Here is a 17,239-nt window from a genome sequence, read left to right on the forward strand (position 1 = left end):
GTCATCTCTGTTCGGCGTCTTTAACCAATTCGCAAGAAACTTATTCAACAGAACCCGTTTTACTGAGATGTTGAAGTCATTGCAGAAAATGTTAACGAGCCCCAAAAAGATTGTTTTTTAAACAAAACAACAAAAGCAGTCGAGTTCATCTTGCTGACTGAACTATTGATAAGTCGCAAGAGAAGAAAGAGAGAAAGACAGATAGAAGAAAAGAATGAAATCCAAGTGTACTCCAATAAGAATAATGACAATGTCGTCATTGTGATTCAGTAGTATGTCGACCTTGTCGTGTATACCAAACGTGGTCGACCGTGTGTGATAAAGATCGACAAATGTGGGTTTATTGGCGCGAAGAAAGAGATTGTGTTGATGTTGATCAAATAAATATGTAATCTGACGAGACCAGATCTGCAGACAACGGAGAACGAAGCGTTAATCCGGTTCCAGCGGTTACCATTACCAGCCCACATGTAACATGTTTTTCCTCTTTTTGAAATTTCCCTGGGGTATCTAGAGTAACTTACCCCCCGAAAGCGACCCAGTTTGAAAATCAGTGTTGTGTAGTGTAGATACAATGTTCACCATGCTCAAGAAATTATTTGTAAAGCATCCCGCTTTGAGTCCATGTCTAAACAACTTTAGTAGAGAAGAAAGAACATATTTTCCAGTTTTCCCTAAAACACGGTTTGTACCAAAGTTATCTTGGAGTCATAGACCTGCAGCTGAGCAAATCATGTGCAAAGTATCCAACTTTAAGTTCATTTGACACAATTAACTCCAATAAAGAAGTCGAAAAATAAGCCATATTATTTGCATTTGTTTTTCTTCCGACATAGTTTATATCAAAGTGATCTTGGACTGAATAGGCCAGCAGCGTCAAAGATGAACGTCAGAGAAAGCAGCATGAGATAAGTTTCAATATCAACTCTTTTCTACTTTTCCAACAGGAGAGAGACTAACCCAGGGCGAAGCATCCAGTCCACACGATCCCACCCTAAGCGGAATTGACGTCACGCGACAGACGTCCATTTTCCAGGAGACGCATGCGCAGCGAGAGCGGAAGTGTGCATGAATGGTGGACTAAATAAGATGACAATCTCCCTCTTCCTGGCGAAAAATATTCTGATAATTAGACGAAGGTTGGTCCCGGGAGTCAAATGTATACGCCATGAGTGTTTTTGTGTGCGATGTCGGGGGAACAGTAAGCTAGCTTTCGGATGAGGTTTATATACACTGGCCCGCGTGCTGTAGGTGTTGCTTCTGTACAGTTATACTTGTGGTGCTTCACCTTCTCTTATTTTACGTGGTCAGTTTTGTTTGCTCAACTTTCTTTTATCTTTTTTTTTTCTTTTTTCTTTTCTTGGTGTTTTCTTTATTTTTCAAAAATTTTATTGTAAAACAAATTGTTGGACGTTGATTAATATGTGCTCTGATTCAAATGTGTTTGTTCATCAGTGTCGTTCACTACTTCGCATCTGTTGTCGGTTGCTGTCACTGAAGTCACTTCGGATAGTTGTTTTGAAATTCATAGCATTGAAGCCCTCTCATTAATATTGCAACCTGCAAGAGTAGTAGTAGTAGTAGTAGTAGTAGTAGTAGTAGGAGGAGGAGGAGTGTGATTGAAAAGAGAGCAAGCGTTACAATCTGGTACGCTGAATTAACACCTTAGCAGAACTGCAACGGAATTTGTGTCAATCGAACCCTTTTCTTGTCAGTGAGTCAGATCTTTGCGGTTGAATTTGATTCAGAGAAATCGGCATCGTCAAATTATGGTTTAACCGAGAGTCACCTTGTCCTTTTCAAAACGTACCACCAAAGATGGCATTATACAGTCGAATGCTTGTTTCGCTTGGCCCGCGTTTATGTACACGACCGTTTTCTTGAGATTCTAGCTAGCAATTATTGATCATAAATGTACGTTCATAAAAGTGCACCACAGAAATACATTTACCAGAGCACAACTGAATTTCAGGTGAACCGAAGAACACTTTGTAATCTTACAAATTTATGGGAGTGTACTTAACATTCACAGTGAGAACTGAGTCTGACTTGGCTCAGCAGAAAGAAATTGCTACAGATAAAGGCATCCCGATTGCCACAAAACACTTTATGGTCAAAGCAGAGGAAGCGTTTAGATGCTTTGTGTTATCTCCGAAATAGATGAGGGCTATTTACTTTCTGAAAAGCTTTAAAGGCGCCCAATGACGGGCGAACTCTTCAGCCAAAATCATGTTTCTGGAACTTGCATGTTGTCGGTCTTCTTTACTTTGTGTGTGTGTGTGTGTGTGTGTGTGTGTGTGTGTGTGTGTGTGTGTGTGTGTGTGTGTGTGTGTGTGTGTGTGTGGATGTGTGTGTGTGTGGATGTGTGTGGATGTGTGTGTGTGTGTGTGTGTATGTGGATGTGTGTGTGTGTGTGTGTGTGTGTGTGTGTGTGTGTGTGTGTGTGTGTGTGTGTGTGTGTGTGTGTGTGTGTGTATGGATGTGTGTGGTTGCAGTCAAACGTAAAGCCATCAAAATCTTCTAAACCCTTGTTTTAAAAGTCCCCCTTTAGGTCGGGCAAACAATATTAGGCCCCCTTGGCACCAGTTCAAAACGTCATACATCCGTTCTCCCTCAAAATTCTTCTCGTATCCTCTTGTAAATTGCTGGGCAGCTAGAAAGACAGTTATGCATACAGTGCTAGTGAGTTTGTTGGGGTGCGTGCGGAGCGGGCGTGCTCTCACGCAGAGTTCTTGTTAACCCGTGATTTGTAAAATGTAAAAACAATTTTACAAATTACGTCGAACCTAAAACCACGATTTGTAAAAATGTAAAAGAAAAAGTAATACGAATACGAATACGAATACGAATACTTTATTATCTCATAATTTTTGTTGTTTAGTGCCCAGTCAAGCACACAGGGATCCCAGGCCAAAAATCCATATGAAAATGAAAGTGTGTTAGTAAATCTGCATAATGTTATCAATTTGATTACGAAGCGTGATAAGCGCAGATTTGTCTTTCTGTTGGGGGTGTCCACCACAAACATGTGCACGCGAGTTCTCAAAAAATTTCTCAACATCGTTATTACCACCAAGCTAATAGATCCCTGGACTTTCCAGATGACAAGAAAACATCGAGGGCATTTATGTGATTTGTAAAAATGTTTTACATATCTCGGGGCACGCCCCGTGATTTGTGAAATAATCGTTTCAAATCACGGGGCGCGCCGTGCGATTTGTAAAATGTTTTACATTTTTACAAATCACGGGTTAACAGTTCTGAACATGGGGCGAGATCGGGGACAACGCGGAGCAGAACGGGGGGGAACAGACTGTGTGCGATATGAACATGGGGCGAGATCGGGGAGAACGCAGAGCAGAACGGGGGGAACAGACTGTGTGCGATATGAACATGGGGCGAGATCGAGGAGAACGCGAAGCAGAACGGGCGAAACAGACTGTGTGCGATATGAACATGGGGCGAGATCGAGGAGAACGAGGAGCAGAACGGGGGGAACAGACTGTGTGCGATATGAACATGGGGCGAGATCGGGGAGAACGCGGAGCAGAACGGGGGGAACAGACTGTGTGCGATATGAACATGGGGCGAGATCGGGGAGAACGCGGAGCAGAACGGGGGGAACAGACTGTGTGCGATATGAACATGGGGCGAGATCGGGGACAACGCGGAGCAGAACGGGGGGGAACAGACTGTGTGCGATATGAACATGGGGCGAGATCGGGGAGAACGCAGAGCAGAACGGGGGAAACAGACTGTGTGCGATATGAACATGGGGCGAGATCGAGGAGAACGAGGAGCAGAACGGGGGGAACAGACTGTGTGCGATATGAACATGGGGCGAGATCGAGGAGAACGCGAAGCAGAACGGGCGAAACAGACTGTGTGCGATATGAACATGGGGCGAAAGAAAAGAATCAAAAACAATGGTAGGTCATTGGAACGTTTAATTATTGACAAAATAGAAATATTACATTTTGCAGTACGTCGACACAGTAGTCTTTTAGGTAGACAGACAGACAAACACTTATGATACTTCTTCTTTTCTTCTTCTTTGTTCATGGGCTGAAACTCCCACGTTCACTCATGTTTTTGCACGAGTCCATTTTTACGTGCATGCCCGTTTTTACCCCGCCATTCAGGCAGCCATACGCCGATTCCGGGGGAGGCATGCTGGGTATTTTCGTGTTTCTACAACCCACCGAACTCTGACATGGATTACATGATCTTTTCCGTGCGCACTTGGTCTTATGTGTGGATGTACACACGAAGGAGGATAAGGCACTATAGCAGGTCTGCACATAAGTTGACCTGGGAGATCGGAAAAATCTCCACCCTTAACCCACCAGGCGGCCGCGGCCGGGATTTGAACTCACGACCTTCCGATTAGGAGGCCGATGTCTTATTCACTAGGCTACTGCGCCCGTCACTTATGATACCAAAAAATGAACTTATTCGTGTGGCGAAAGGGAAATGGGGCAAAGGAGAAAATGGGGCTAAAGGAGTTGATACCAAAAGACACAGTTGAACATTGTCACGTTGGACTGTTGTTTGTAATGTCAGATCTCTGGCATTGTGCTCGTACAACATTGGATCCTAGCGGTTCGTATCTGTTAAAGGGCGACGACTTCTTCTTCTTCTTCTTCTTCTGCGTTCGTGTGCTGAAACTCCCACGTACACTCGTGTTTTTTGCACGAGTGGAATTTTACGTGTATGACCGTTTTTTACCCCGCCATTTAGGCAGCCATACGCCGTTTTCGGAGGAAGCATGCTGGGTATTTTCGTGTTTCTATAACCCACCGAACTCTGACATGGATTACAGGATCGTTTTCGTGCGCACTTGGTCTTGTGCTTGCGTGTATACACGGGGGTGTTCGGACACCGAGGAGAGTCTGCACACAAAGTTGACTCTGAGAAATAAATCTCTCGCCGAACGTGGGGACGAACTCACGCTGACAGCGGCCAACTGGATACAAATCCAGCGCGCTACCGACTGAGCTACATCCCCGCCCCGGGCGACGACAATTTGTTCTTCTGGTTTATTGTTGTTATGTCTACCATTATGAAAATGTGGGTAATTTAGTATTGTTCTGGTCACGTGATAAAAGCATGTGCTTGAGTGCGTGTCCTAGCTGTGTGTTTTGAACTGTTCATGCCAAGAAATTCTGAATAAATTTTGTTTAAACCAAAGGGCGACGACTGTTTTGGATGCGATGAACCTTGGACCATTTAACACGTCCTTTCCAAGTGTGTGGCCCGTGGACGTTCAAGAGATTCGCGACAAACACTATACACAGCAGACACTCTGAAGGTTTTATGCTGGGAAGTTTCCCCGGACAAGATTTCTAACTTTTCAAAGGAGATCAAGATCTTTAAGAAGATTTGAAGTAACAAATGTGAAGTTTATGAAGTAGTTTTTTTTACAGTGATAGGCCTGGCTGTAAATAATTTTAAGCATGGAGCTTGCCATGTGAACTGATAAAGGAAACAAACTTGCATCGGTCTCCAATCGCACTGTCCCTCCCACGAAGCAAGGCGCCGAGAGCATTGGCCAGACGGAACGGACCTTCGGACCAAACTCTGGAGAACAGCATATGAACTCCGCCGCACGGCCAGCTTTGCGGCATCCCTCGGAGAGAGACTCTAAATCGTGCAGTCTGTCGAGCGCAGAAGAAGAGAAGAAGAAGGTATCGAATAGCAATATCAGCTGAAGAGAGGATAACAAATAATAACCTACCATCCTAGAGGTCGTGTCGTTCATTCAGCGTCTTCTCGTTGTGAACAGTGTCATTGCGCTGTCCATGTACACAGCATCTTTGACAATTATGGTTCCAACAAATCGTGAGGCCTGGAGGAGAAGCCATGTTCTGCTTCTGAAGCATCTATCTAAACATTTCCGATCACGATGTCGTCGAGCTAAGCCGAGGAAATGTAACAGGAAAATCTAACAAGTCGCGTAAGGCGAAAATACAACATTTAGTCAAGTAGCTGTCGAACTCACAGAATGAAACTGAACGCAATGCAACGCAGCAAGACCGTATATACTCGTAGCATCGTCAGTCCACCGCTCACAGCAAAGGCAGTGAAATTGACAAGAAGAGCGGGGTAGTACTTGCGCTGAGAAGGATAGCACGCTTTTCTGTACCTCTCTTCGTTTTAACTTTCTGAGCGTGTTTTTAATCCAAACATATCATATCTATATGTTTTTGGAATCAGGAACCGACAAGGAATAAGATGAAAGTGTTTTTAAATTGATTTCGAAAATTTAATTTTCATATTAATTTTTATATATTTAATTTTCAGAGCTTGTTTTTAATCCAAATATAACATATTTATATGTTTTTGGAATCAGCAAATAATGGAGCATAAGATGAATGTAAATTTGGATCGTTTTATAAAAAAAATATTTTTTTTACAATTTTCAGTTTTTTAATGACCAAAGTCATTAAGTAATTTTTAAGCCACCCAGCTGAAATGCAATACCGCAGTCCGAGCTTCGTCGAAGATTACTTGACCAAAATTTCAACCAATTTGGTTGAAAAATGAGGGCGTGACAGTGCCGCCTCAACTTTCACGAAAAGCCGGATATGACGTCATCAAAGACATTTATCAAAAAAATGAAAAAAAACGTATGGGGATTTCATACCCAGAAACTCTCATGTCAAATTTCATAAAGATCGGTCCAGTAGTTTAGTCTGAATCGCTCTACACACACACAGAGACAGACACACACACACACACACACACACGCACATACACCACGACCCTCGTCTCGATTCCCCCCTCTACGTTAAAACATTTAGTCAAAACTTGACTAAATGTAAAAATGAAAAAGAGATATGGGAGAGAAATAGAACGAACAGAGAGAGAGAGAGAGAGAGAGAGAGAGAGAGAGAGAGAGAGAGAGAGAGAGAGAGAGAGAGAGAGAGAGAGAGAGAGAGAGAGGGAGAGAGAGAGAGAGAGAGAGAGAGAGAGAGAGATGGATGGATGTATGGTTTATTCATTAAGTAGCCCCATAAAGGGGTGTGTGAAACGAAATGAAAAAAATAAAAACGAATAATATACATACTGAACATCAAATGTGAATTATCATAAAACGGCAGGTAATTAACATAATACATCAGTACACTATGGATACATAGAATATGAATACTTTAACCTAACATCAAATTCAGTCTCTAAAATCATTTATACAAATATATGGCGAGATTCCTCAAAACAGTTATATTACTGGAAGATACCAAAGAGACCATCTTAAAACTACAGGGATGTCGACAATAATAGTATTCAAGAGAGAGAGAGAGAGAGAGAGAGAGAGAGAGAGAGAGAGAGAGAGAGACAGAGACAGAGACAGAGAGACAGAGAGACAGAGAGACAGACAGAGAGAGACAGAGAGAGAGAAACAGAGACAGAGAGACAGAGAGAGGGAGAGAGAGAGAGACACACACACACACAGACAGACAGAGAGAGAGACAGAGACAGACAGAGAGACAGAGAGAGAGACAGAGACAGAGAGAGAGACAGAGACAGACAGAGAGAAAGAGCGAGAGAGAGAGAGAGAAAGAGAGACAAAGAGAGAGACAGACAGAGACAGACAGACAGACAGACAGACAGACAGACAGAGATAGACAGACAGACAGACAGACAGACAGAGAGAGAGACAGAGACAGAGAGAAAGCGAGCTGGGCGACTGTCAAAAGGTCAGCCCCTCACAAAACTATTTCATAGCCTCCTTGTCCCCGCCTGTTCACGCTTTGCTGGATGCTTTCTGGAATGCGACCTTTCCGACTTGCACGGTTCTTTCTGCTCATTTAGTCCGGAAAAGATGCGCTCAGAAAGGCGTGCACGTCGTACTGAAGACATCTCCTGTCCCCAATGTTACTACATTTCAAGTGACGGCAGCCCGTTAAAATGAAGAATTGCTCAATCTCAAGCATGGTTAGCCCAGAAAGGCTCTCTGCGCATTTTTGTCAATACCGAACAAAACAGATTAGAGTAAAATTCTCCAAAAATGTTAAGAGAAGAGTGAGCATTACAGGTGATAAAAAGCATTTGGCAACAACGATCGATCTTATATCTTCTTGTTATGCTTTTTTGGGTGACCTTTACACCGGTATCGCATTTTCAATTCTTTGGCATAAGCATTTTATTTATGGTACATGTGAAATAAACTGAATTCAACTTTTCAGAACAAGACATAACTTTTCAGAAAAAGACATGAGCTAACCTGCCTGTGAACGATTTTAAACGCACATTTCAGTAAACAATTATCTAGGAATTAAAAACAGAGAAAAAAACTACATCAGTAATTGTATAAGCAAGCACGCCTGCTTCTAACTCGATGTTCCACTACCTTAGGTCAACATAATATTAACATATTTATTAAAATCAGTGTTCTTGATATGTAGCATAATCACATATTATTGCACTGTTGTAACTTCTCAATTCACCGGGATCTACATTACATTATAATGAAAAACACATTTAAAATACAACAGAATCAGATATTATATTTTGCAAGCACTCGTCAAAACAAGTATACGCATACACCCCTGCACATGCGTGCAACACACACACACACACACACACACACACACACACACACACACACACACACACACACACACACACACCCACACAAGCCGACCCCGACCGTTCCCCTTTTCCATGATTTTGCAGAGCTTCCTTTATTCTCACAGAAAAATACATTTTGCAACCGAAGCGGAAATGCACAGAATCTTCCGCGACCCCAGCCCATAGCCCTCCCCACCACACCCCTCCCCACCTCCAGTCCCAACCTTCATTCCCTACCAAATCTAGACTCCTCTCCTCGGCGCTCGGCGGTAGTGGTGGTATATTGAAGATGAGGGGCTCTCGACAGGCGGACGTAATAGTGTGAATCGATTCCCCTCCCAGTGGAAGCTTTTAGCATTGAGCATGAAACGAAGCCCCTCCGTATCCATTTTAGGAATATTCCACATTTCCCACCTCTTTCTTGCCTTGCCACTTACGACAAGAACACGGGAAAGATGAGATGACGGAATCTTGTTTGCTCTGTCTTTTTTGGTCACGGGAAAATGCTGCAGAAAAGGGGCGGAGAGCTATATGTCCTCTTTTGAAGGTGCAAAGGGCGTCCCAGGGGTGAGATGGGGAGGTGGGAAGGTGGGTGTACGTGGGTGTGGGTGGAAGAGGGGGGGGGGGTGCTGGAAGAGTGGGAGATGAGAGGTGTTGATTAGTGCGACTGTTGTGAGAGAAAAGAGAAACGCTGATATAGTTAGAGATTGAAGGAGAAAGTTCAAAGTTGGTTATCTTCCAGAAATCACGGGTTTCAACAATCAATGAGGCCTACAGAGATAGTCTGTATTAAACTTCCACCCAAAAGTTTTAACAATCTCCCGATTTAGCCCCGTTTGCGGTTCGTCGCCACACAGAATGAATGTCCGATGTTCACTCTTCCATCAGTATGTGACGTCACTACATGCACTGGGCTATTTCGAGAGACAGCCGCAGTCTATCTGTTTTCCTGATTTGAATTGATACTGCTAGCCCAGAACAGAACTTCGTCAAGTGCTATTATTTTCTGTTTTTATTTGATTTCACTTGAGTGTAACCAACACGTTTTATATCAACTCCGAGGGGTAATTGGGAACAATTGTGTACAGGTATGGGGCGAATTTTGCTGGGCAGCAGCCTTGTGCAATTTTCGAAAGCAGCCCGTCATTTGAGGTAAATTTGTTGGAGTAAAAGCGAATCCTGCTTACATACACTGACATCCTTAGCCCAACGCCGATTTACATGACTTTTAAGGAGATTTGATTCAGTTCGTCTGCAAGGAGAGATAATAACCATTCTAGTGTACCATATGACTATTTGACCAATCAGGGCTGATACCAGGTAACCCGCTAAATGTTATAGCGGTCAGATCAGGGCTTTTTGTTTATCACTCTTTAGATAACAGACAGACTAAAATGATGAATTAAACATATCAAGATAACTTATTGTAAGGAATGATATGTCTTACATTTAACAATAAAACACTTTGCAATGTTAAGATTACCAATGTCAATGCGGGTGTGAGAACAGAAAGGCAATTAGGCACCACCCATCTTCTCGTTTCTTTCTTTCTTTATTTGGTGTTTAACGTCGTTTTCAACCATTCAAGGTTATATCGCGACGGGGAAAGGGGGGAGATGGGATAGGGGAAAGGGGGGAGATGGGATAGAGCCACTTGTTAATTGTTTCTTGTTCACAAAAGCACTAATCAAAAAATTGCTCCAGGGGCTTGCAACGTAGTACAATATATGACATTACTGGGAGAATGCAAGTTTCCAGTACAAAGGACTTAACATTTCTTACATACTGCTTGACTAAAATCTTTACAAACATTGACTATATTCTATACAAGAAACACTTAACAAGGGTAAAAGAACCGTTAGTCGCCTCTTACGACATGCTGGGTAGCATCGGGTAAATTCTTTCCCGTCCCAACCAATATGGGACTCCCGCTAACCCGCGGGGGGTATCTTCTCGTTTGTCTCGGTGACTTTGTTATCATGAGCTGTGGAAAATTAGGTCCCTGCCAAACTAGTTTGACACGACCTCGTTTGCGTGAAATACCCACTAGTGAATAGAACGATATTGTTATGTTATTGGTGGTCTCCCTCACGTATGTAGGATAAACACACGGAAAGGAAGTCACTTTTAATTTTGTGTTGTTTTCAAGGCAGGACTCGGTGTTTCAAAATGCTTCAGAAGTTCTATCTGTTGGTTTGGGATAATGGCATCACACAGAAAAGACAACCTTGTATAACTTTTGGAGCAATTTAAAACACTGAGGTCCTCGCCCTGAAAAAATATCAACAGTTGGTAGAGCTAGAGGAATGATTTTATCAGTTGTACAACGTGAAAAGAAAAAGCCAGAGAAGAAACCCAAAGACCTCCGTGGTCATGCCCGGCTCCCAGACGGACGCCAATCAGAGGTATGTGTGTGGACAGAATATGGAAGTCAATTACCGACCTTTGATATGTGTAGTGTTGTGTTGTCTTGTCTTGTCTTGTGTTGTGTCCCCTTAATCAGAATCGCTGGAAGTGATGAAGAGCAAGCGACCTCTTTTCTCTCTTTCTTTACTTTCTTTATTTGGTGTTTAACGTCGTTTTCAACCACGAAGGGTTATATCGCGACGGGGAAAGGGGGAAGATGGGATAGAGCCACTTGTCAATTGTTTCTTGTTCACAAAAGCACTAATCAAAAATTTGCTCCAGGGGCTTGCAACGTAGTGCAATATAATTATTACCTCACTGGGAGAATGCAAGTTTCCAGTAAAAAGGACTTAACATTTCTTACATACTGCTTGACTAAAATCTTTACAAAAATTGACTATATTCTATACAAGAAACACTTAACAAGGGTAAAAGGAGAAACAGAATCCGTTAGTCGCCTCTTACGACATGCTGGTGAGCATCGGGTAAATTCTTCCCCCAAACCCGCGGGGGGACTTTTCTCTCTGTGTTTGTGTGTGTGTGTGTGTGTGTGTGTGTGTGTGTGTGTGTGTGTGTGTGTGTTGGTCGAGAGTTGTTTTAAACTTACAAGGTGGCCAACGCGTGTTTTTCTTTGTAAGTACATGTTTTAAGTATTTGACTAGCATGTGTTCTTTCTATGTATAAAGTATAAGTAAGAACTTTTGCGAATATACGGTAAGTTGGCCGAGTTCGTTAATTTGCTTCTTAAATATTCTATTTATTTTAAGTGATTGTTTAAAAAGTCACTCTCAAAAGCAAAGAAAATTACCTCCCCTGTCGACTCAATTTAATTAAGAACGTCACAGAAAACAAAATTCCACGTGTAATGAGCTCACAAGGCACACCAAATTATTGTGTGGCCATCCCCGTTTTATCCACACAGTTGGGGCCCGGGAAATCTTTAATACACTAAAGAATTCAACTTTAGTTCACAGCCATGTCTTCAAGGCAAATATGCTGAGATCAAAGGCCTTTTTTTTTTTTTTTTTTTTGACCTCATTGCATGCAAGGCTGCTTCAACCCATCTTTTTTTTGCCTCTTTCGTCTTTTTTTTTTTTCTTTTCTTTTTTTTTTGGGGGGGGGGGGGGGGGTGCGGTGAGCATATCCTTCTTTATTGGTCTTTTTTTTTCTTTTTTTTTTTCACTGAAATTTTACTTTTGTTTTCTTTTACATTAAATTACTTTTTAATTCAACAACAATCTAACTACGGACAATGGGGATAAACTAGATCAAAGGCCTTAGATTCTACTGCCACAATAGGATACGGATAAGGTTACGATTTTATATAGTTCTGTGAGGTTACCGTCATGGACATTCGGGCAGCTTTATCACTGGGGAAAGCGAGCTGCCTAATACAGCTACCTATTTGTTTCTCTTTTTCCTGCATGCGTGTATTCATGTTTCCAAGCCCTTCGCTGTGAACTGGGCTTTTTTTTATCGTGCGCATGCGTGCACACGGGGGTTATCGGACACCGAGGAGAGTCTGCCCAAAGTTGACTCTGGGAAATAAATCCCTCGCCGAACGTGGGTATAGAACTCACGCCGATAGAGACAACTGGTTTTAAAGCCATCGTCGCTACCGACTGAGCTATTTCCCCGCCAATAGCATCCGCTCTGTATAGTCTTGGGCGAGTGCGAGACTAGGTTGATGTACACATCTATCTTGTCTAAAGTTATTTTTCGGTTCTTTCAGGTGGACAAAATAGGATTTCTCCCTTCTGTTTCTTGCTTTTCTTTTTACATGACAGTACTGTACAGTAACGTAAATCGTAATCTGGTCACAGGAATACTTCCTTTTCTCTTTGTGTGTGTGTGTGTGTGTGTGTGTGTTTTTCTTTTCTGATTCGTTGTGCGCATGTCTGGCATGCTGAAAATTGAATTTGTTTTTCTTTTCTTTTTTTACATTTAGTCAAGTTTCGACTAAATGTTTTAACATAGAGGGGGGAATCGAGACGAGGGTCGTGGTGTATGTGTGTGTGTGTGTGTGTGTGTGTGTGTGTGTGTGTGTGTGTGTGTGTGTTTGTGTGTGTGTGTGTGTGTATGTGTGTCTGTGAGTGTGTCTGTGCGTGTCTCTGTGTGTGTGTGTGTGTGTGTGTGTGTGTGTGTGTAGAGCGATTCAGAGTAAACTACTGGACCGATCTTTATGAAATTTTCCATGAGAGTTTCTGGGTATGATATCCCCAGTCTTTTTTTTCATTTTTTTGATAAATGTCTTTGATGACGTCATATCCAGCATTTTGTAAAAGTTGAGGCGGCACTGTCACACTCTCATTCTTCAATAAAATTAATTGAAATTTTGGCAAAGCAATCTTCGACGAAGGCCGGACTTTGGTATTGCATTTCAGCTTGGAGGCTTAAAAATTAATTAATGACTTTGGTCATTAAAATTCTGAAAATTGTAATTAAAATTATTTTTTTATAAAACGATCTACAATTACGTTTATCGTATTTTTCATCATTTTCTGATTCCAAAAACATATAAATATGTTATATTCAAATTAAAAACAAGCTCTGAAAATTAAAAATATAAAAATTATGATTAAAATAAAATTTCCGAAATCGATTTAAAAACAATTTCATCTTATTCCTTGTCCGTTCCTGATTCCAAAAACATATAGATATGATATGTTTGGATTAAAAACACGTTCAGAGAGTTAAAAAGAATAGAGATATAGAAAAGCGTGCTATCCTCCTCAGCGCAACCGCTACCCCGCTTTTCTGGATTGTTAATTTCCCTGCCTTTGCCACGAGCGTTCAGTTTCATTCTGTGAGTTCGACTGAGCTTGACTAAATGTTGTATTTTCGCCTTACGCGACTTGTTCATTTCTTTTCTTTAACCTCGCGACAAAATACACACATCGTTCGAACCCGTCCCCATGACACCATCGACGTTTTCAGAACACGGCCAGAATGAAGCCTGGTCAATGAAAACGATCACCGAACGAGCAAGCTTCTCTGCCTCCAAAACCACATTTATTCCATTCTATTATTGCTTCCAATTCACAGACCATATGCGATAATCAATGCATTGTCTCTGGTGCCCTTGTGTTGATTCAAACTCATTGGCCTTTCTTGATAGGGAAGGTTTGGAAATTCCCAACTGCTCCTCTCATGACAAACACGGCCTCTGTTGTACCACAAGGGTGGGGGACGCCTACGAGTATTGGCTGTGTATTTGCAAGGACTTTTCGGAGAGGGAGTAGTTTTCACTTAAGACCACCATGAATCAGTCGGGGCAGTGACTTTTGCCTATCACTTGCACTCTGCGACAAATCTGAAACGAAATGAACGGTTGGCCCTTGGGAGAAAGCGACTGACGTCAACGGACTCGCTGTGGGTCCGCGAGGTTTTGTCGCAAATTGAAAAGTTGCGCATTAGTCTGAATGGCGGGTTAGGAATCACTGTGGCATTAGTCTGGCATCACCGTTGTCTGGTTTTAGATAGCGGTTTCTTCCAGCGAGGGATATTACACTCACGCACAAAAGAAACCCATATGTTTATCTCGAAGATAGTGTATTGTTGGTCCTTAATTGAGGGCACAAGCATGTGCATGCTTTCTGGTACAGCCAAAAATAGGCGCGTTTAACGAAGGGGAGTTTAGAGCGGTGAATCACTAGTTGCGTTAATTCGTGACATTATGAAGCTGTGCATATCATAATAATAATAATAATAATAATAATAATACTACTACTACTACTAATAATAATAATAATAATAATAATAATAATAATTGTCAGTAAGTACTGGTGTCACATGACTGATGTGAACCAGTTGATTGGCTAATGGCGATGCGCTAAAACTGTTAGCGCACTCTTGGAGTGCGCTAACTTTTCCACAGAGCGTATTCTTACGCCCTTTACCTAAGCAAGACTGTGCTCTCATCCTCAGAATTAATTACTGACATGTAGCTTATATTTTCCACAATACCAAATGACCATAAATTCCCTGCTTCTCAATTAAAGCAGAAGTGGGTTTTTTTCTGACAGATTGCATGTGCCTGTGCCACAGTGCGGCTGCCACTGATCTAAAAATACAAGCCGCTGTGTTTCATCTAATTCTCGCCGACTTGCATAGATTCTTCTCATCGTGTTTGTGGCATATAGCTTATCATCCACATTACCAAATGATGAGTTAATATAAAATTCCCACCCGCTAGCAGAAAACACAAGTGTTATTCCGATAACGTACCAGCTAGACCAGTTTGGAAGACTGACTCGATCGACTCTGTCATACGTAGCCGCACTGACTACACTGAAATACGACTGCATCAGTTCAGTAAATGAATGGTTTCCGAATTATTATTTCAAGGCAAGAACAATCGTAATCGAAAACGTGTAGGGTTCAGAACGTTCTTACCATTATAAGACTTATTACCAGCGTGCCTCGTGCGTGCAGACTCAGTCAGTGCAGACTGCATGCAGTGGTTTGATTGCCCTAGCAGACGACATAAACCCCGCTCAGCAAATTAACATGTTGGGCAAATGTGAACGAAAAAACGATGGGGATATAATACGTGTAGGGTTCAGAGCATTCTTACCGTTCATATTTAGTATCAGACTCCCCGATGAGTGAAGATACAACTGAACACGAGAAATATGCCACATTTGTTTTGAAAATGTGCGAACCGTCGAGTCCCGCGGCTTCGAGTCAATTCAAGGGGAGTCACTCCGCACAGTCAATCCGTCGAAGCTCGACTGGAGGTTTCGAATCGCAAATAATGAAGAGCACAGCCCTTTCTCCGAGTTCAAATGAGGTCTCTCTGAAAGATCATCACTGTTCAGATTAACGCTACACTGGAATTTACCAACAGAAATTAAAATGCGTGTGACGAAAGCACGACACACTTGAGACACCCCACACAAAAGTAGATCTTTACTGTACACGACCTGACGACACAGTTATGCCAAATGCGCGTTGCAAAATGTGCGCTTGGAATCTTCTTTTTTCTATGGCGGTACTGACAATATCGTTATTGAAACAATCCCAGTGCACTAAGGGATTTATAGAGCAAATCTCGAAAATAATTATTGAACTCAGCGCTATGCGCTTCGTTCAATAATGAATTTTCTCGATTTGCTCTATAAATCCCTTAGTGCACTGGGATGTCTCAATAACTTAAATAATAATAATAATAATAATAATAATAATAATAATAATTGTCAGTAAGTACTGGTGTCACATGACTGATGTGAACCAGTTGATTGGCTAATGGCGATGCGCTTAAATCTGTTAGCGCACTCCTGGAGTGCGCTAACTTTTCCACAGAGCGTATTCTTACACCCTTTGCCAAAGCGAGACTGTACTCTCATCCTCAGAATTAATTAATGACATGTAGCTTATATTCTCCACAATACCAATGATTATGACCATAAATGTCCTGCTTTTCAATTAAAGCAGAAGTGTTTTTTTTCTGACAGATTGCATGCGCCTGTGCCGCCCACAGTTGCACTGATCTAAAAATAGAACCCGCTGTGTCTAATTTTTCAGTTTCGACTTGCGAAGATTCCTCTCATAATTATGCCATGTTGGTGGCATGTACCTTATTATCCACATTACCAAATGATGAGTTAGTATACAATTCCCAGCAGCTAACAGAAAACACAAGTGTTATTCCGATAACGTCGCAGCTAGATCAGCACGTAGCAGACTACACTGAAATACGACTGCATCTGTTCAGTAAATGAATGCTTTCCGTTTATTTTAAGGCAAGAACAATCGGAATCGAAAACGTGTAGGGTTTAGAACATTCTTACCACATATAAGACTTATTACCAGCCTGCTTTATGTGTGCAGACTCAGTGCAACGGGACGAGCAATTTTTGTTTTTGAAATGAGACTCAGTGCAATAGCCTAGCAGACGACATAAATCCCGCTCAGCAAATTAACATGTTAGGCAAATGTGAACGATAAAACGATGGGGATATAATACGTGTAGGGTTCAGAGCATTCTTACCGTTCATATTTAGTACCAGACTCCCCGATGAGGGAAGATACCACACGAAAAACATGCCACGTTTATTTTGAAAATGGGCTTTCCGTCGACCTTGGCAAGGGGCACAACTCTGCACAGTCAATCTGTCGAAGCTCGATGAAGGTTTCGAACCGCAAATAACTGAAAGCACAGTCCTTTCTCCGAGTTCAAATGAGAGAAAGATCATCACTGTTTAGCTTAACGCTACACTGGAATTTACCAACAGAAATTAAAACAAGAGTTTGCGTG

Source organism: Littorina saxatilis, linkage group LG12 (genome assembly GCF_037325665.1).
Source record: "Littorina saxatilis isolate snail1 linkage group LG12, US_GU_Lsax_2.0, whole genome shotgun sequence".
Taxonomy (NCBI): domain Eukaryota; kingdom Metazoa; phylum Mollusca; class Gastropoda; order Littorinimorpha; family Littorinidae; genus Littorina; species Littorina saxatilis.